Below are 22,627 nucleotides of genomic sequence, written 5' to 3'. Positions count from 1 at the left end.
GGCAGATTTACCTACCTAATTTTGTTAAGTTTGAGCTAGTATTTGCATAATGACTTTGTGTTTCCTGAGCATGGCTCCCTGGCCGATGAGGAGCAGGTGGTTTGGGATTAAAATTAGAACATAACCAATGTACAGTAAAATGTCAACTATCTATCTGGAACATTAAGGAAATGAGTTGTTCTGGTTACAAAGTTCATATGTATAAAAATAGGTTCATTTAAACTATTTTTGGTGAATATCTTTGAAAAAATATATATACTTCCCTGTTTTATTAAATAGAACATTCTAATCTGATCTTGTCTTGATGACTCAATCATAAATTATTCTAACGGACTTTAATAGAGCCTATTGAGTACAGGGCTCTGTGTTTGAACCTGTAGGGGATCCAGTTAGGAGTTCTGGTATCAACTTTTCAGAGTTTTTCTGTCCTCTTCATCAACTCTCGGGCTGCCAGCTGTCACTTTTTGATACTGCCAGTGTGTGTCTCCCTGATGACCTACTGCCTCTGGAATACCTTGAACTGGGAAACCAGACAATTGCTTGTGAAAGTTGTGCCTAAAATATTAGCAAATTGACTTGGAATGTGACCCCCAGAAGCTTTCCTGTGAAAAAAGTGCATGAGCTTTATTATATCACCTTTTCCTGATCAGTGGCCCATTTTACTTTCTCTCAGTATGTTTCAGGAAAGCGAGATTGCTAGATTACTGAGTTTCATGCAGGTCACATGCTTCTTTTCATTGGGTCTATTTTGAACATGGATGATGGAATATTGACTAGATGTGGGATGTCATGGCTAAATGAGGCTAATGAAAAACCTAGCCACAATGCTTTGCATTTTCAGAGCCCTTTATACTGTTCAGAATGTTCTCCCTACTGACATCTGAATCTGTCATTTGGTATATTGTTAATATTGCATCATTTTTGTAACCATAATGACTATAAATAGTTTTAAACTAGCCTTGCTAAGAAGTAATAATGCCTTGGCCTTACAGAGAAGCGAAAATGTCTAGCATGTTGCTTGTTTTCTTCTTTGTAAACATTTGCTTTTTCTTGGCTGCATGGTCTTGTGAAAAATAAATCTTTTTCATGAGACAAACCTCTTGCTTTGTCTACTGGTACCTAAGGTGGGTCACTATTATAGACCCTTCTCTCCCATTAAGTTTTCTTCATGGAGGATAACACAAGGTCAAAGGGTAGAGAAGGCACTTACATATGACAAAGACAGGTGAGAGGAAAGCAAAAAGGGGCATAAATTCAATGCAACAATTAGAGTTTTCTACACATAATCCCTTCTGAAGAGCATAGCAAAAGCTCCTCAAAGCTGTCTGTTCCTTGTCAGTTACTGAGCTTTGATATTCAATGAACACCTGGATTGTTGAAACATGTGGAATAGTGAATAAAGTGACCCCTACCAACCTGTGCTTCAGATGGGCTCATTTAGTGCTGCGAGAGGACCATTTGGCCGTAGACAGAAGAAGAGATATGCCTTCTTTCAATTCTTCCACCGACAGATGTGGAAGGTATGATTTATCATATAAGGCCAAGACCTTTTTTTGTGGCTGGGATTACACTGAACACATTTCAGACCTCCTCTGTGCCCCTTTTTCTCTGTGTTGAGCCACAATCTGTGAAGCTCCTACAGGAATGTGGGGAGAGTAGAAAACACATGTTTATAGTTACTGTAGTAGCAGTGGATGGTTGTGGATAACTTGTCAGAGATATAAAAGCTGGGCAGGTAGTCTTAGAAACCAGTGGAGGATACCTGGCTGGGATGAGGGCATGAGAGACTATGCCATGGAAAGAAACCACCACTGAATGAAAACCATGCACTGGTCTTATATGATCATATTCCTGCTGTTAAGCATGGCTTCTGGTGCAATCTTCTGGGCTTTGAGCCCTAATAGAGGACTGACGGGCACATGGGCTGGAGGAGCAATTAAAGCTAATTGAGTCTGTTTCATGCAGTAGGAAAAGGAAGAGTTAGTTTTCTACCCATCAGTCCATCTGTGTATTCACCCATCATCTATCTATTCTTTCCACACAGAGGTCAAAGTAATTATCCTGAAGTATACATCTGGTCATGTTATTGCCCTCTTTAAATTCTTTCCTACCTTTGCCCTCAGGATGAAGTCCAGACTCTTGAATGTGGCCTGCTTGGCCCTGCATAATCATAAGCAGGCCTCTGCCCACTTGTCTAGTAACATCTCTTGTCCTTCCGTCTCACCTCCTTATACACTCTACTCTCCCCAGTCATGTAGAGCTAGAGAGCTTCTTTCAGTAACTTCAAAGAATCTTGCCTCTGCAGCTCTGAGCAAGTTGTTCTTTCCCCTTTTTCTCCATTCTTTGTTTTCATGACCTACAGTCTGAGAAATTCATAGTTAGGTGATTTTGTCATTGTGCAAACATCATAGAATATACTTATATAAATCTAGATGGTATAGCCTGCTATAAACCTAGGGTACATGGTATAGCCTATTGCCCTTAGGCTACAAACCGATACAGCATGTTTCTGTACTGAATACTGTAGGCAACTGTAACACAATTGTAAATATTTGTGTATCTAAACATAGAAAAGGTATAGTAAAAATACGGTATTATTGTTTTACTGGACCGTCATCACATATGCAGTCCATTGTTGACCAAAATGTCATTATGTGGCACATGCAATCTACAAATCATTTCAGGGTCTGGCTTAATTTCTCTAAACCTCATAGATGGCTCTCTGAGACAAGCTGAGTACTAACACTAGCATGGTCTCTGGGAGCCATCTTGCCCTAAATCTGACCTAGGGGGCTCAGGACCATCATTCTCACTGCTTACATGGCATGATCTTGAAAAGTTCAATTCCCTCTCATTCCTGAACTTACATTACTACTAGAGTTTCTGTCTTTTTCTCCTGTGTTTTTATTTCTTTTCCACGATCTTGGTACTACTGAGAATGGGGCCTGCATGTGTCACCAACAGATCAAATCCCCTTCCTATATCCTGCTGACTAGAGTCCTACTCCTGAAGCCCAGGCACTACTGAGGCCACTGTACCTCTCTGATGTTGACCACCTGTTCTTATTATCTTAGTGCAGAAGGCTCATCACAATGTTCTCTCACTGCCTTTTTAACCCCTGCTATAAAACCGCCTACCTGCCTGGACTGCTACCTCTTTCCTGCATGGTTACCAGCCTCCACTGGCCTGTCTGGAGTAGAGCTGAGTCTGCCTCTTATTACTTACTCTGCTTTATTTTACATACTAAGTTCCTCAGTCTGAGTCTATCTTCTCAGTCTCTTTATCTCACCATCACCCAAACTCCTATTCCAAACATCCCTGCCTTCAAGAAACTACACTGTCTTAGGTGGGATAATGCATGTCCTTAAATGACAATTAAAGAAAGTCAAAAGTCAGAATTAACTTGGAACATTGATGAAAGTTGCTTGCTTATAAGACTTTAAAGAGTAAGCAGGAATTAATCAGGGGAAAGAGAAAGCTTTTATCCAATAAAATCTATACTGACACTCCAAGAATGAAGCAGACTAACAGCTTATTGGACAACAGGCAAACTGTGTCTCCACAGAGTGCTCGTAATAGGATTCTTGAGTCTCTCCCAGTCCCTATTAGGAATGGAGGAATCCTTCCATTAATATCAGAATGTGTAACTAAGGGTGCAGGAACCCAACTTTCTATTCCAAAACCTTCTGTGACTTGGTGTCCATCTCATGGAGAATATCTTTATGTACCACCCAAGGGATTATGATGGAGATAACCAAATTCTTAGTCAAATCAAAAATGATATGGGCAAAAATAAGTGATGTGGATAGTGATTGAGGATGAAAAATAATAACACCGAGCTGGAAAAGAAACACAATTCACTGCTGCTTTATTTCTCTCTTAAATTGTCTTCATAATGTGGTAGTCCAATCAAAGATGGGGTATATCTCTTTATTTTTAAGGAATTAAGTGAAAGAAGCAATAATTATTGCTATAATCATTCAGCTGAATCCAGGTACATGAACATGACTAGAAATGACCATTTTTCTCTTTGGAAATCTGTTGGAGGGGAAGAATTTCTTCTTCAGCATTGCCAATTAAAGGAAGAGGGGGAAATTCCCTTTCAGTCAGTGGTCTGGCAGTTCTGTTTGCCTGATATAGGAAAGTAAGAAAGAGTTTTAGTGTTAGATCTAAATTTGTGCCCCTCCACCATTTTTTAGTGAAATGATCTTTCTCTTGCTAAATCTCATCTGTAAAATGGAAGGAATGATGTCAAACTGAGAGTGTTGCTGTGAGGATTAAATTATGGATTGTGTGTAAAAGATCTGGTGCAGTGAGTAGTACATGTAGGGACATAATCATTGAATTCTCAGCTGTTCCTGTTCATTAGGATCAGTGTATAAGGAAGCAGGTGTGTCCTGAGAAGAATGCTTTATAGCAGGCGTCCTCAAACTACGGCCTGCGGGCCACAGGCGGCCCGCCGAGGATGTTTATCCAGCCCGCAGGGTGTTTTTGCCGCCGCTGCCTGTCCTGCTTAGCAGCCCACTTGTCCCAGGCCCACAGTGCGCATGTGTGGAATGTGCGCCGCACTCTCCAACAGTCCTCCAACAGTCTGAGTGCAGTGAACTGGCCCCCTGTTTAAAAAGTTTGAGGACCCCTGCTTTATAGCATTGCCATATTTGATCACAACCTGGTGAAACATTCTCGGCAGCAACTCCCAGAGTACTAGCTCATTTGGGTGGCTTCGTTGTACCCAACAGGTAAGTGTTTACCCCTCACCTCACCTCCTACCCTCTCTCCCTCCCTCTTTTTAGGTTTCTCATGTCCTTTATATCGCTTTGTGCCTGTGTGTTCCCATCATTTAGCTCCCACTTATTAGTGAGAACGTGTGGTGTTTGTTTTTCCATTCCTGAGATATTTCACTTAGGATAAAGGTCTTCAGTTCCATCCAAGTTGCTGCAAATGACATCATTTCATTCATTTTTATGGCTGAATAGTACTCCATGGTGTATATATACCACATATTCTTTATTCACTCATGAACTGATGGGCACTTGGATTGATTCCCCATTGTTAGTTAGTGTCTCCAGCAGTTCTTGGGAAAAAGGTTCCCTACTTTGGTGCTATTTTGAGCAAATGCCCCACCTGGGAAGAAAAATAAGGGTAGGCACTCCATTTTGGTGCTAACCCACCCTTAATCCTATCCCTAGCAACTACTACACCTGGGGAAGAAGGGAATGCTTTATCAATCTGGGAATTCCCCAGCCCAGGCATAATAGGATTTAGAAAGTGACTTAGAAAAACCTAAGGGTACTTATTATGCCATTAGCTTGAATCTTTATTGCAGTTTACCGCCCCCCCCCCACACACACACCCCTGGGCTTTCTTAGAGGGAAGTTGTATACGCAGATGGAATTCTGGTGACACCCATTAATCATTTGATAACATCCCACACCTTCTAAGATCCCTCCCCTAGATGGGCTAATAAAAGGAAACAATCTGAGAAGTCAGGGAGTGGGTCTCCTTCCCTCCCTGTCTGCACTTATTGCTCTAAGATAAAAGTGTGAAACTACTTACTGCCTGGGGTTACTCCCTGGGTTGACCCTGCTGGTGATTTTTCCAAGACAATAGTCTGGACTTGACACTTTGGTGTGTCTGGTCATTCTTCAGCCAAGAGCACACCAATAAGCAAGGCAGATTGCCACCCTAACAACATCTTTGCAATTAAACATTCAAGTTCAGGTGTCGTTTTGATAAAGTTCCTTTGGGTAGATACCCAGTAGTAGAACTGCTGGATGAATGGTAGATCTACTTTTAGTTCATTGAGGAATCTCCATACTGTTTCTCATAGAGGTTGTACTAATTTGCAGTCCCACCAACAGTGTATAAGTGTTCCCTTCTCTCTACATCCATGCCATCATCTATTGTTTTTAGACTTTTTAATGGCCATTCTGACAGGGCTGAGGTGGTATCTCATTGTAGTTTTAATTTGCATTTCCCTGATGATTAGTGATGTTGAACATTTGTTCATATGTTTCTTAGCCATTTGTCTATTTTCTTTCAAAAAACATTTGTTTATGTATTTTGCCCACTTTATGATGGGGTTATTTGTTTTTTCTTGCTGATTTTCTTGAGTTCTTTGTAAATTCTTGATATTGATCTTTTGTCAGATGTATAATTTGTAAATAATTTCTCCTATTCTGTAGATTGTCTGTTCACTCTGCTGATTATTTCCTTGGCTGTGCAGAAGCTTTTTTAATTTAATTAAATTGCATTTATTTATTTTTGTTGTTGCTGTATTTGCCTTTGGGTCTTAGTTATAAATTCTTTGCCTAGGCCAATGTCTAGAAGAGTTTCTCATATGTTTTCTTCTAGAATTTTATGGTTTCATACCTTATATTTAAATCTTTTATCCATCTCAAATTAATTTTTGTATATGGCAAGAGAGAGGGGTCCTATTTCATTCTTCTGCATGTGGCTATCTAATTATCCCAGCACCATTTATTGAATTGGGCTTCATCTCCCCAGTGTATGTTGTTGTCTGTTTTGTTGAAGATAGGTTGATTGTAGTTAGATGTCATTATTCTTTATTCTGTTCCATTGGTCTGTGTCTCTACTTTTATACCATGCTTTTTGGACTACCATAGCCTTGTAGTGTAATTTAAAGTCAGGTAATGTGATGCCTCCAGATTTGTTCTTTTTGCTTATGATTGCTTTGGCTTTTGGGACTCATTTTTGGTTTCAAATGAAGCTTAGGATTATTTTTTTATAGATCTGTGAAATATGATGTTGATATTTTTATGGGGATTGCATTGAATCCATAAATTACTTTGAGCAATATGAACACTTTAACAATATTGATTCTACCAGTCCATATGCAAGGGATGTTTTCCCATTTATTTATGTCACTGAAATGTCTTTCATGAGTGTTTTGTAGTTCTACTTGTAGAGATCTTTCACCTCTTTTGTTAAGTATATTTCTAGGTATTTTATTTTCTTTGTAGCTATTGTGAATGGTATTGAGTCCTTGATTTGACTCAGCCTGACGATTATTAGTATATACAAATGCTACTGATTTGTATACATTGATTTTTGTAACCTGATACTTTGCTGAATTTATTTATCAATTCCAGGAGACTTTTGGTGGCTTCTTTAGGGTTTTTTAGATCCATCTTTCAATTTTCTTGGCTCTGTTATTGGTACTATTATTCTCTTACTTATTTGTTCATTATTTTATCCTTTTATTTATTCATTTTTCCTCATTTCATTAATTCAACAAGTATGTATCATATATATTTCTTGACAAATCTGAGTTGTCATTAAAAAGCTTACAAGTATTCAGATATGTAAGGCAGAATAGGGTAGTGTTTAAGAATGAGTGCTTTGTAATCTACTCATGTATTGATGGGGACTTATGTTGTTTCCTCATCTTTGTGATTGTGAATTGTGCTGTTATAAACATTTGTGTGCAAGTGTCTTTTTTAGAAAATGTTTTTTTTTCTTTTTATTTTGAGTAAATACCCAATAATGGGATTGCTGGATCAAATGGTAGTTCTACTTTTTGTTCTTTGAGATATCTCCATACTACTTTCCATAGAGGCTGTATAAGTTTGCAGTCCCAATTGGAATTTTATTTTATTTTTTTTTTATTTTATTTTTATTTTATTTTTTTTTTCTTCTTTTTTTCTATCCTAGTTTGTCCTATCAATTGGAATTTAAAAAAAAGAGAGAGAAACAAGTGTCAGAGTATCAAAAATAAATTTAAAAAATGAAAAAGATATTTCAGCTGAAAAAAAAAATGAGTGCTTTAAAGTTAGGGATAGACTTCTCTTTGAATGTTGACTCCACAGTGTCATAGCTGGCTAACTGTGAGCAAGTCACTCCAAGCTCACTAGACTTCAGTTTCTCATATGTAAAATGAGGATAATATCAGTTCTTATTTTCAGGGTTGTTGTAAAGATTAAACAAGACAAATAATGGACAATTTCTTAGTACACTGTCTGACATATAAGAAGCATAAGCACTCAATAAATGCTAGTGTTGATGATAATGATGATGATTTTTAATGACCTGGTCTTTCTTGTAGCTTAGACTTTAGTAGAGATATCACATAAGTTTCCATGGAGCAATTAAAGGCTTTTAATAAGATTAATAACTGGCTTGTGATCATCTTTGATGCCTCATTTTTTACACTTCCCCACCCGTAGCCAGACCCTAAGACTAGTCAGTTTCTCCTTGATATGTCTCATAGACCAATCCTTTTTTCTCCAATACCACTGAAAATCCCCCCCATTTATATAAAGTGTGATTTTATGGGAACATTATATAATTACCAAGTATAATTAAACTAGACTTCATCTTAAGTAAAAGATGATCTCCTCGAACGTCATTTTGCAGTGAAGTGGCTGAGCTGGGCTGTGATAGAATAGTCATATCCCTGACCAAGGCTGTTTTCAGTGATTCAGACTCTGACTTGCAGAATTTTCATACTGGTGGTAGCCTCTCTGGGCATCTCTTTATCTGTTTATAAATTTAGAGATGTCCATCTGGTTGAGATTTTATGGATATTATTATATTAGAAATATGAATTCTGTTAATGAAGGAATACTATTCAAATTTGCCTCAGTTAAACTTCTTTAAAAGAAACTTCTAGTACTATGATGGCAAATAAACTCCATCTCACGTGCTGTCTGTATCAGTTTGCTCTTGCTGCATAGCATATCACTTCAGACTTAGTGGTAATAATTTCTTATGGGTTTACAGACTGGCTGAATGGGTCTCCTGATCTAGGCTGGGCTCAGCTCACTTTGACTGGGCTCTCTTAGGCAGGTACAGTCAGCCATCAAGTTGACTGGGTATGGGCTATGCTAGCGTAGGTTCAGCTAGAACGACTTGGCTTGCTCCTACATGTCTCCCTTTTCTCTCAGCAGGCTGTCCCAGGTAGGTTCTCATGGCAGTGGCAGGGATCAAAAAGAGAAGGCAGAAATGCATGAGCAATTTTACAAAGCCTCTGCTGGTGTCGGATATTTGCCACTGGCCAAAGCAAAGCACATGGTTAAGCCCACAGTTACAGTGGGACAACACTACCAAAGGGCATAAAGATAGGAGGCATGAAAACCTGGGGCCCCTAATTCAATCAAGGTACCATAGTCTGCTTTGGGGGCACAATTACTAATATGCTGTCACATGTAAAATCTATTTATTCCCATCCCAAGACCCTCCAAGTTCCCTTCAAGTTGAGGCATACTGCTTGAAGTCTAGGATATTGCTAGGATGTTGAGATCCACATCAGGTTCATATAAAGCTCCTGTTTTTTTCTTTAGAATATCTCCTTCTTGTAGCAGTGTATCAAATATAGCAAATAAGAGCCAGTACCATAAGCAGAAAGTCAATGGTACTTTCCTCATTCTGCCTGGAAAACTCATTGCTTAAATCCAAAAGTTCATTAGTACATTTTTTTTTATTTTCTTAGTTACAACACATGGCAGTAGTTTTATCAGTGGTTTCACCATTATATGAAATATATCGTCATTTTTTTCAGCCTCCTTTAACCATTTCCTTATCACTATTCCATAGCTTCTGCCGACTGCTCTGGCCCAAAAACAGCATCACACATTCCAAATTTTAGTTATGGCAGAACCCAAGTCTAATGCCAAATTCTTTATCAATTTGCTATTGTGCATCACAAACCACTCTAAAATTTAATGGCTTAAAATATCAACTGCAGAATTATTCCTCACAAGTCTGGATTGGCAGGAGATTTTAGAGACCTGAGCTCAGCCTAGTGAACACATCAGTGCTCATGCATCTGTGGTCAGCTGGCAGATCAGCTAGGATGGAAAATCAGCCCTCTCCATATATCTCTTATACTGAATTTTATTTCTGTGAAATTCCTGCATAAAGTACTGTGTTTTAATACATTCATAAGCTCTATATAGGCTCAGGAGAAAAGGGTACTCTAATTTCAATCATAGGTTAGGGGGATAGAAGAAGTAAAACATATGCCATGTATTCACTATTTCTCTCTTGTCCCCTGGATCATCAAATGGTAGTAATCAAATCTCATATATGCTCACCTAGTAAGGACACCTGACAATTATTAGGTGTTCAACATATATGTTGCATGAATAATTGAATAAATAAATGGAAAAGGAAGATAAATAAGTAGGGATGCAACATAGACCAAATTATTAGCCAGGTATCCTTCAACCTGTTCAGATACTTTTCTCTCCAGTTCTTAAACACAACTTATACAACATTCATCCTGTTCTGCTTTCTCAAATACTAGATGGGCATATTTGTTGTGGCCCCTGTTATTTCAGCAGATGGATGCTCTTCTCATATTTGAATTTCAAGATTTGCCTCAATGGACAGCTTTGCTCAAATCCTCCCTCTTTAAACAACCTTAGTCAGAAGCAATCAAATGTTTTTATGTAGTATTCATTTTATTTTGCCTAGTCCTAGAATGAATCATTTTGACCTGTTACACTCCAGGTAGGTTGAAAGCTGCTTGAGGGCATGGTATGCAGATCATCTGTCTAAATATTCTTCATAGTACCCAGGTGAGTTTCTTCCAGATAATGTGTTTAAAATTTGTTGAGTGAATGAATGAATGAACAAATAAATAAACACCACATAAGGGCAGGGACTTTATCTTGTTTATCCTTTGCTGTTAGATCAGTGCCTGGTATATGGTAGGTGCTCAATAAATATTTATTAAATAAAAATGAATAATAAACAAGTAAATGAATTAGTGAATAAATTTATAAAAAACAAATACAGACTTATTGCTATTTTAAGAAGTTCCTAATTATATTAGGACATTATTTTATAATTTTATAATTAGTTTTAATTGTAATTCCTTAGAACAGCCCAGGAACTCAATTTTATTATTAGCCTAGTTTTCATTCTTGATCAAAGACCTTTTCCCAGACAATGAGAGAGAAAAATTGTGCACTATCCTCACCAGGAACTTTGTGTATAAAGTGAACTATTTCAGAGTTTATAACAAGAGAAATGTTGTGTCTTTTTAGGCCAAGAGGGCTGGGCTTATCCTCATAGGCAGAAAGGACCATGTCTGTGTCCTGGGTGGGGTAATCTGTTAGATTCCAAAAGTCCTTCATTTGGCCCCAAATGTTTCTTCTCTTGCTGAGACATATTCATTCCCTGCACTTGAGAGATTTAGGGTTCAATGTAGTGGTTGTCACACTTTATTGTCTCACTGAATCCTATTTCCCACCCTCCAAATGTTCTAATTCATTTGCACCGGTGGATGAGTCCCAGGAAACTATATTTTATCAGCTACCCCACTCCCATGATCCAATACTGGCAGTCTGTAAAGCACACTTTTAGAAACTGATTGTGCATGTGTGTGTGCACATGCCTGTGTGTGAGTGTGAGTATGGAATGCAAAAAAAAAAAAAAAATGCCATGAGGTGCTACAGGTGCTATGAGGGATGTCTGTGGAGAATCCAGCAGAGGTGGAAAAGAAACTGTTACCCTTTGCTATAGATCTCTGGACCTTTGTTCAGAGTGTTGGTTAGATGAACATTTTCTCTTTTGCAATAACTTGTACACTTTTAGGATCCAAGGGGGGAACAATGGAAGTCTGAAAGGACTAGGACATTCATGGAGGTTGATAATTTTGTTAAGGCTACTTCTTTCCTAGAAAATCCCAGGAGGGTGCCCATCTGTGTTATACATTTCTGAGAATCCTCCCACTAACCTTGCTGCTAGCAAAAAAATAATGAAAGCTTACTATGCTTGGCATATACCCCAGGACATGGCCAGCAGGGATGAAGGGGTTACATAGAACAAATGTGCTCCATGAGATCTCCTGAAAACTCAGTCCCTAAGCCAAGCAGTTGATACAATTTAGAATAACTGAATATTGTCTATCAGGGTATCATATCCCATCGTGTGCCTCAACTTTAACTGGATGGTGCAGTGTTTCACTTAGAGCTCTATATTTGTCTTCCCTCATTATCCCTGTGGGTGGGACCAATAAGGGGTGGAGGAGAAAAGGTACTCAGTGTGTACTCAACAATGCTACCAACATTACATAGCCTTGGGTCATTGGTGATGTGTTTTATAAGCACTATTAAGTTTGATCTCTTTTACTCCTACCGCAATTATCTGTTGGAATTTTATAGGACTGTGGACATACTGAGAGGAGGGATTTAATCGTTGAGTACTTTCAGCCTAATTGGTTCTCAATTGGAGGAGATGCCTTGCGTTTGGAAACTTGCCACATGTTAGCAGAGCATGTCGGTTCATTGCCCACCTGTGGAGTTGACAGATACAAGAGAATGTTCTGACTTGGCATCATTTTTGGCATTTAGTTGACTTAACTGTCTTCAGGTCTGCTCCTAGAGCTCTGTATTTGTCAGCTGTGCCTGCCCATGTTGGGCAGACACGGAGGTGTTTGCCAAGTCTTTTAGTTACCTGGCTAAGACCCTGACTGTAGCAATTGGCATGAGACATGATAGAGTATAGCTATAATGCTAGTCTCCATAGAAAGAGATGCTTGAGGAATTAAATGATAATAAATGTAGTTTTCAACATACATTTCATTGTATCTTTTTGAATGCCCAATCAAACCAGTGAACAAGTTATTTGGGTTGCTAAATACAAAATCCCCATGTGTTCCTCTTGTTGCTTCTTACAAAAAAGAAAAAAAAAAAAAAAAAAAACAAAATCCCCATGTGCATGGAAAAACACTAAGATCCAGAGAAGGAGAAATGATTAAATGAATTATTCTACATCCATGTGATATCTAGTGTACAATCATTACAATAATAATTTTGAATATTCTTTAATAATTTGAAAAATGGCTTGCCATGGATTATTAGATAACAATAGCTATAGCATTTAATTTTTTTGCCATAAAAGAAAAAAGTCAATAAAATAAATCCCATAAATATTACTATAAGTTAAGTACAAGGATTTTGCAATGAGACTGACCTTGTTTAAAAAGGTTAGGTAATGTTTTCAAAGTTACTTAGTTGCTGTATAATTTTGGAAAAATTTGATTAACCTTATTAAGGCTATTTTTAAGTTTATAAAATGGGAATAAGATTCATAGCACTTACTCCACAGAGTTGGTTTAACTATTTAGCATACTTATATATCTAAAGTGCTAAGTTCATTGCTTGGTAAATAGTAAAACTCGAATAGCATAAGTACATACATAAATGCAAACACACAGACATAGACACACATACAAACACACTTTTATATACCTTCTCATATTTTCTGTCTTGATAATCACTTTTTCCTTCCCCTCTAGTTCTCTGTCATTAATGCTAAGCAATGAGGAGAGGGAAAGTACTATCTAGAATTACACTGTTTAGTATCATAGCCACTACCCATATCTGGCCATTGAGTACTTGAAATATGACTAGCCTTTATTTATTTATTTATTTATTTATTTATTTATTTATTTATTTATTTATTTATTTATTTCTGTTTTTAGAGTAGTGAGTTCTGTTTTTTAAATTTCATTTCAAAATATTAAGGAAATACAAATGTTTATCTTACATGGATAGCTTTTGTAATGCTTGAGTCAGAGCTATAAGTGTGCCCATCACCCAGATAGTGTTCACTGTAGCCATTGAATAGGTTGTTGCCCCTTCCCTACTCCTACCTCGCCTCTGCTTGATTTCCAATGATTTCTACTTCCCTCTGTGCACATGTATGCCCGTTGGTTAGTTCTAATTTAGTAGAGAGTATACGTGGTGTTTGTTTTTCCATTCTTGAGATATTTTACTTAGGATAATCGTCTCCAGTTCTATCCAAATTGCTGCAAAAGGCATTAATTCATCTTTTTATGGCTAAGTAGTACTCCATGGTATACATATATCACATTTTGCTAATTCACTCATGAATTGATGGGCACTTGGGTTAATACCACATCTTTGCAATTATGAATGGTGTCTAGCCTATATTTAGATGTGCCGTAAGTATAAAATCCACACTAGTATTTATTTTTTTTAATTGAACAAATATTTATTGAACCTCTGTTATGTAACAGACTGTGTGCAAGGATCTGGGAATATAGTAGTGAATAGCACAGTCAGGATCCCTGTCATCAGTAGAGAATAGAGATTTTTTTTTTTTTTTTTTTTTGAGACAGAGTCTCGCTTTGTTGCCCAGGCTAGAGTGAGTGCCGTGGCGTCAGCCTAGCTCACAGCAACCTCAAACTCCTGGGCTCAAGTGATCCTTCTGCCTCAGCCTCCCGGGTAGCTGGGACTACAGGCATGCACCACCATGCCCGGCTAATTTTTTTATATATATATCAGTTGACCAATTAATTTCTTTCTATTTATAGTAGAGACGGGGTCTCGCTCTTGCTCAGGCTGGTTTTGAACTCCTGACCTTGAGCAATCCGCCCGCCTCGGCCTCCCAAGAGCTAGGATTACAGGCGTGAGCCACAGCGCCCGGCCGAGAATAGAGATTTTTAAAGAAAGAAATAATTCTAAGTGTGAAGAGTTTAAAATTTGCAGTCACAACTCAAGAATGCAGAAGTGTGACTTGACTTTTTTATATGTGAATCAACTTTGCTCTGGAATCCCTATTTCTATAGATGGTGAGAAATTCTTACTCTTGCCACTTGCAGGTAACTCAGTTACTCCAGACTAAACATAGAGGATTTGGAGTACCTACTTATTTAATTTAAAGAGTTATACTGAGTTCAAAGTTCACATTTGTATCAGGAATATTTTCTCCTTTCAAGAACTTTTCCCTTTGTTTTCCAAGGATGGCATCTGGTTGCAGCAGGAACATAAGCAAGTGGCATCATAGCACCAGCAGAGAAATGCCTAATCCACATGCTGTCCCATGTCTTGATGACTTCCATTGAGATATCTTGTCCTTCTTGGTCTTTGAGTATCACCTTCTGATCCCATTGCAAATTTTATTAATGTAATTTGTTCCAGTTACTATTGCTGAATAATATGCCACCCCAAACTTAATGGAATAAAACAGCAAACATTTTATTATCCTCATGGGTTCTGTGAATCAAGAATTTGGTAAGGACACAACAGGGATGACTTATCTCTGTTCCATTATGTCTAGGATTCATGGGAAGACTCTATGACAGGGAGTGACTAGAACATTGGTGGCTGGGATCATTAAAAATCTTCCTCAATACCTTTAAGTGTCTCCTCTTATATGGCTGCTTTATCATAGCATATTCTGTTTTCTACATAATTGCAGGTAACAAGGCTTTCTGACTGTACCTAACAAAGACCCCCCTAGAACTAATAAGTGAATTTAGCAAGGTTGCAGAATACAAGATAAACATATAAAATTTAATTACATTCCTATGTACTAGCAGTAAGCACATGCACATCCAAATTAAAAACACAATAACATTTACAATGACTCAAAAAATTAAATAGGAGTAAATCTAACAGAATGTGTACAAGAATTGTATGCTAAAACTATATAATGCTGACGAAATAAATCAAATAATATAAAAATAAATAGACACACCACATTCATGGATTGGAAGACTCAACAATGTAAATATGTCAACTCTTCTCAAATTGATAGGCAGGTTTAACCCTTTGCACTCGCTTGCTTCTTTCTCGATTTCTTTATTCTACTCGGGATTTAATTTTTTAAATGCACCAGATTTTACAAAGTGCGGCAGTAGAATAAAAAAACTGGAGTTTCTTTTTATACAAACTTATTTATTTAGATTTTTTTATATTTCAAATTATTGATACATTCAAAGAGTAATTTTAATCTCTATAATTTTTGCTAACTGTGTCGAGTCACACTTGACATTCGAGTGCAAAGGGTTAAAGCAATCCCTATCAAAATCCCAGCAATAATTTTGTAGATATAGACAATATTACTTTAAAATTTATATTAAAGACTAACAAACTAGAATAGCTAAAAACAATTTAGATAAAGACAACCATGGAAGGAATCAGTCCTCCCAATTTCGGGACTTATTTTGAAGACTCTGGAGAAAAGATTTTGAAGAGTATGGAAGAAATGTAAATTATCTAAATTTTTAATATTGTTTATATACTAAAATGGTGTTTCTGATATATAGGTTAAATATTATTATATTATTATTATAGGTTAAATATTATTAAATATATAAACTCATTATATTCTTTTGGCAAAGGCAAACACATAAACCCTCTATGACAACATTGTATGGAATATTCTTGCCAAAGTAATTATGTTTGAAGTCACACTCATACTTTTCTTCTGTTTCCTAGTCTTTCATTTTCAGTTGTACCTGCCTGACATTTCTGTTTGAATCCCACTGTCACCTTAAACTCACCATGTCCTAAGCCATATTTTCATTTTCTTCACAGCTATATCCTGATTTCTGATTTTCCTGTTTCAGTTGCATTCTTGTCCTCACGACCTCACTTCCACTTTCCCGAACCACATCAATAGACTTTCATTTGGGGGTTCTGCTATTACTTGATTCTCTTTCAATCCATTTTGCTCACTGAATCCAAATTCATGTTGCTAAAACATCGCTTTAAGAAAAATTGCATCATTCTTTTCAAAAACCTTCAATAGCACCTATTTTTTCTTAAGATAAAACCCACACCCTTTAGCTCAGTATCAACCAACGTTAATCAACTCAAATTATCTTTCTGGTCTTTTTTCTAATTTTTTGGTCTAGTTTTCTATTTCATAAACTAATTACTTTTTATCCTTCAAGCATAATTTCTGGGAATGATAGAAATGTGCTAAGATGCTTTTTACACGGGAAAAAAGGAGTAGCTTTTGCAGGTTGGAAGTGGGAGAAAGAGATTTCATTTCTGGACATATAGAAGTTGATATGCCTTTAGATAAATTAGAATTTTCTTCTCACCTAACTTACCTGAAGAAGAAAACTTACCTGCTCTTATTTTAATGGGAATTGAGAAAGGGGTAAGAGGGATAGAAAGAGGGGATTAGAGTTGGGGGATCATTTGACAATTTCTCAACATAGGAGTTTCTGATTGTACTATAAAATAAACTGACTGTAGTAAGGTGATACTTCAGATTAACAGTAATTTGGAAAAGTACTCTGGGCTATTCTACCAGGAAAGAAGGTTTTGATGTCTACCTTCAAAAAAAAGATGTATCCCTGGAGGATGTTGGAGATAAATGGAACTGACCAAGGCTTTGGATTTTATTATTTCTGAGATCTTGCACTTGTGGAGTTCTTTATGATTTTCAAATAGTTTTACTGATCATTAACTCATGGAATTATCTCAAGACCATGAGATTGACATATGGTAGACAATATTATCATCATTTTGGAGAAAACCTGGACACAGCATTTAGCGGACTTATTCAAGAACACAAAGCTACATTTTGATGTTAGTTTCTAATGCTGATTTTAGTGTTCTTTCTATGGCTTTGCATTTGCAAAATGCAAAAATCACTCATTGCCTGAACTGTCCAGTCTTGACCTATGAACTACATGTTTCCTCGTTTATCTGTAAAAATTAGTTTTTTACTTGCAGAAGTGAGTTTCCCCTGGGAAATCCATGGCAAAGTTTTCATTATGTACACTATTCAAATATTATTTACATTGGTTTTTGGTTGAGAGAAAAATAATATCTGGCTAATTCTTAGCTTTACAATTCAAAGAAGTTTGACATATGCGGTGATCCAACTTTCATTTCTGAATGTTTATTTTTTATTATAAAAGTAATGAATGTTCATTACAGTAATATTAGAAAATGCAAAAATGTGAAAAATAGAATTTATTTTTATTTTTATTGAAGTATAATTTGCATACAGTGAAATGCACAGATCTTAAGTTTACAGTTTGATGAGGTTTGAAAAGCATTCACACGTGTGTGCCCAACACCCTAGTCAAGATATAGAACATTTCCATAACCCTGACATCCCTTTCTTATGTACCTCCATCTTCTCTTTCTCACTCCAGGCAACCACTGTTTTTATTTCTATCAGGAAGATGAAATTAAAAGAAAACCACTCAAGTCTCACCACTCACTGACAATTAATCACTGTTTAACCAGTCAGCATCTTTTGACATCACTGATTATACTCTTTGTAATACTCCATCTTGGCTTGGCTTCTCGTTATTCCTCTCACCTGCCTACTGCTAATTCTCTGTCTCCTTTGCTCAGTTTTCCTCCTTCTCTCAATCCCTAATTGAATGGGGTCAACATTTGGCCCTCTTCTATTCCCTATCTGCACACTGTTCGAAGTGATCTCATCAAGTCACGTGGCTTTCAGGGCCACCTCTAAGTGGACAATTCCCAAATTTATATTCATGATCCTAAGTCGCCTTTGAACTTGTGTCCTACATCCAACAGCCTCCTTGCATTCTCACATGAATGTCTAACTAACTGGTATCTCTAAGGTAACATACCCCAAATCTAAGCTTTAGTGTTCATGCCCCTAAATCTCCTCCTCTTCAGGCTCTGCATCTCAGAAAATGGCCTCTCTAGTTGCTTAAACCAAAAGATGCGAGTTCTTGACTGCACTCTTTCATACCATGCAATAAACCCATTAGGGAATCCTGTCAATTCTACTTCAAAGTATATAAGAGAATCTGACAGATTCTTACCATTTCCCACTTTGATTTACATGACGTTGAGATTTTTGAAGATTATAAGCCAGTTGTTTTATAGTATGTTCCTCAATTTGGGTTTTGTAGAGCCCATGTTTTGAATCTGCTTTTGAAGAATGTGCTTTTTGCAAGAGATTGCTATTAGACTCCTCATCCAGATATGAGCTGGACTCAAGAATTCTAGATGTGGAAGGATGTGGGGAGCTTCTGTAGCCCATGGACATGAAGCAGCCAGTGCACACAGATGGGGGTCTTAGGGTGGGCTGGAGCCCTTGTGCCTGAGCCAGGAGGGTAAGCCAAAGTCAACAGACTAGAAGGGACATTGAGGGGTCAGCAAGGCCATCTGCTTGGCAAAAAGCCAAAGCATACATTTCTCCTCTCCTTGACACACCAGTCTAATTTTAAAGTCCTTCAGGGAAAGTAATTCTGTGTATAGCTTCCACCCTGGTGCTCTTGCCTTTGCTGTGTGAACTCTTCCCTAAAACTCAACTGCCTTCCTCAAGGAGCAGGTCTTACACTTTCTCATCCTGGTTTCAGGAGGAACTGTCATGTGAATCACAAGCCCTTCATTCTCTTTAGAGAAATGCATTTTATCACTCACCTCTCAGGTTTCTTTTCATTAGCCTCACCTAAAGAAAAGGAACCTAACATATGCAAATATATAATATTGTTACCTGTGCAATGGTAATAATTGTAAAACAATATTATATTATCATATCAATAACTACACATCATCAAGCAATAGTGTATTTCACTTTAGGACTGGATTTATTGTCCATAGACCTGACTACCAAAGGGACACTTTTACCATGTTTTTTTCTAGTCACCTATTTCTTTTTTCCTTATTATAAAATAAAAAATGGTCATTATAAACACAAATGTATACATTAAAGAAGAGTTAAGCAGAATTCCTCTTCATTTTTTCCGCTTTACTCCGAATCACACTCCCCAAACTTAGCCACTATTTATAGTTTGGATAACTGGAATCCCAGATTTTTTTCCTAGACAAATACAAACAGACATATACATACCCATCATACAAACATATATGCTCTTTTTACAAAAATAAAAATGGGATCATATATGTATTTTAATCTAATGATAACTTCTGAATATAAAAATAATATGTTCTTTGTGAAACATATAAAAGAACACAAAGGAGAAAATTTTAAAGATCACCCATAATTTCACTACTTGCCACTTTAATGTTTGGATATTTTCTTAGACTTTATTTGTATGCATGTATACTACCATATATTCTCCTTTTTAATATTGTTCTCTTTTTTGGCCAACTTTTGAGCATCTCAGGCTGTCTAATGTTTTTCTTCTTAATTTGTGGCCCAACTGAATGTAGCTCCCTCATGAGATTAAGTTATGAAAGGCAGTGGATGAAGGGCACAATTGTGGAAAGAACAGAGCCTGGCAAACAGTCAAGAGACCAGGCGAGCAGAAATATTTCCAGGGGGGCAACAGATCTCCTAAAAGGGAACACAGCATCTATTACCCACAAACCCCTGAATGAACAGGGCTCTGACAGCATTAAGATAATGTCTTCTCTGTGCAAGGCCAGATTCCTTCATTCACTGACTGTTAATTCATCACTAGTGGTAGTACTGCTAATAAAGCAGTGAATAACAGAAACATGAACTTTGACTTCCCCCTTCCCTTCCCTTCCCTTCCCTTCCCTTCCCTTCCCTTCCCTTCCCTTCCCTTCCCTTCCCTTCCCTTCCCTTCCCTTCCCTTCCCTTCCCTTCCCTTCCCTTCCCTTCCCTTCCCTTCCCTTCCCTTCCCTTCCCTTCCCTTCCCTTCCCTTTTCCTTCCCTTTTCCTTCCCTTTTCCTTCCCTTTTCCTTCCCTTCCCTTTTCCTTCCCTTCCCTTTTCCTTCCCTTTTCCTTCCCTTTTCCTTTCCTTTCCTTTCCTTTCCTTTCCTTTCCTTTCCTTTCCTTTCCTTTCCTTTCCTTTCCTTTCCTTTCCTTTCCTTTCCTTTCCTTTCCTTTCCTTTCCTTTCCTTTCCTTTCCTTTCCTTCTTTCTTTTGTATAGTTTAATGGGGTTTTCCTTTTTGTGCCACAGAAAGCAATGACTAAATCTCATTACCTTGTGTGATCTATTTGAATTTTGGGAAAAAAAATATTCCTTCTCTTATATTGATGTAAAACTTACCATGGATAATTTTTCAAATCAATTATTCTTAATGTATTCAAAACTTAAGAGATGGGCTATTGTGTACTTTCTTGTGAAAAATTGTTCGCATTCAGAATATCTCAGGAGGAGGGAGACTATGAATGTCTTACTTTAGGGGTTAAGATGGATCACATTAGCCCTTGCTTTTTCCTCTTACCTGTGCGTGTCCACCCCTTCAGGTTGGCTCTGGCACAGCACCGTTTCTGAGTCAATGCAGAGAAAAAAATTGTGATGTTCTTTACATAATGCCTCTTCTTTGAGTATAGTAAATCTTGGAATTATGTCATGTATCCCCGTTGGACTCTAGTTTTTCCTCCACTCCACCCCATGCTCCTTTCGGCTCATCAGCCTTGGGATCTCAGTGTCCAAGTGACAGCAGTGTTGCAGCAGCCTCATAACTATTCTCCTTTCTCATTTTCCTCACTTTTTATCACAGAATAGGGTTCCTTCCCAGGTCCTTTCACCTTATCTCTGACAGGTCATTCTGTTTGACACTGTAGGGTTCCTAATTGCACTCTGCTGGGCAAGAGCCCTGAGATTTGCCCCATATTTATTGGTATCTTTGCTCTGGGCGGGGTTCCTGCTGTATGAATAGATCTCCAGTAACTATACCCACCTTCAATAAGCCTCCTAGATTCCTTTCAGCCAATTCTCATGAGCTTCATTTGTTAAATTTATTGAGTTCTCATTATGTACCAGGTGTGGCTCTAGGTGTCTAGGATACATGAGTAAACAAAAAGATCGAGATCTTGCTCCCTCTGTACCTTGCATTCTAGTGGATGCATCAGGAATGAGAGATGGTCATGCTTGGCCTAGGACCGTTGTGCCCCATCAGACACCACGCAGTTCTCCCAGCTACCTTCTCTGGAGTTAATATCTGTAGCCTCCATCAATCTCATCTTGCTTATAACTCTTTTCTGCTCTTACAGTCTAATATGTTTTGTACATGCTTTGTGTCTAAATAAACCTAAGTTATGGCAGAGCTTGCATTTATAAAATGTTTTCTTTCCCAATACACTCATCCCTTATATTGAAAGCTCCCGAGGGCCAAAATGATCCAAGTGCATATTTGCATTTGACAAAACCAACTAGTTCCTCTTTTTGATTAGTTAATAGATAGCCAAAGCTCTGGGTCATTGGAAATAAATGTATAGGTAGACAGGTAGAGATTAAGATCATGACACAATGAGAAAATAATCTTTGTGTCTGTGGAAATAATTTGAATTTGTGAGGGTTCAGGTGGCCAAAACCTTCTAACATAAAATTCCTTAAAATATGGAGCCTCTAGAAACTAGTGTTGAGAATAAACTTCAGTTCTCTTTGGGATTGTCCGAGATGCCCTGTGCTTGTTTGTGCTATTTGTATTTCCTTTCTTGTATGTGGTTTCTGGCATCATTGTGCTATTTTAGCTCTTACTTAGCCATACTCCCTGTTGAGATGCTAAAATATCCTGAAAGTGGCAGTGCTGAATTTTTTGCACGCCCAGGAGGTGGATAGCGCAGGGTTGATTTGTAATGACACTTTACTGTAGAGTAAATTTTTAGCTGCAATGATATTTTCGGCTGCTTGATCCCACCAGATTTGGAAAAGTTTGAATTACCTTAAATAACTAGAACACAGACACTCCTATGTTACCCTTGAGACATGCTCACTGAAGCAAGGAAATTAATTCAGATATGCATCCAAGCTTCATTGAATTTTAATCTAAGGGTTTATAGAATTATTTACTGATATTTGGGAAATGAAAGTTATTCCATGAGGAAAGTCTGATTGTGGGTGGCAATAAGAGAAACTCCATAGTTTAATGTTTATGAACCTTCTGTCATGGTTAAGGAAACTGTAGCAGGTTAGCAGTGGCTGCATTTTCTTTGATAATCTTCCCATCAAGAAGTAGAAAC

The sequence above is a fragment of the Microcebus murinus genome, chromosome 4 (assembly GCF_040939455.1).
Source record: "Microcebus murinus isolate Inina chromosome 4, M.murinus_Inina_mat1.0, whole genome shotgun sequence".
Lineage (NCBI taxonomy): Eukaryota > Metazoa > Chordata > Mammalia > Primates > Cheirogaleidae > Microcebus > Microcebus murinus.
This window is presented reverse-complemented; position numbering follows the sequence as displayed.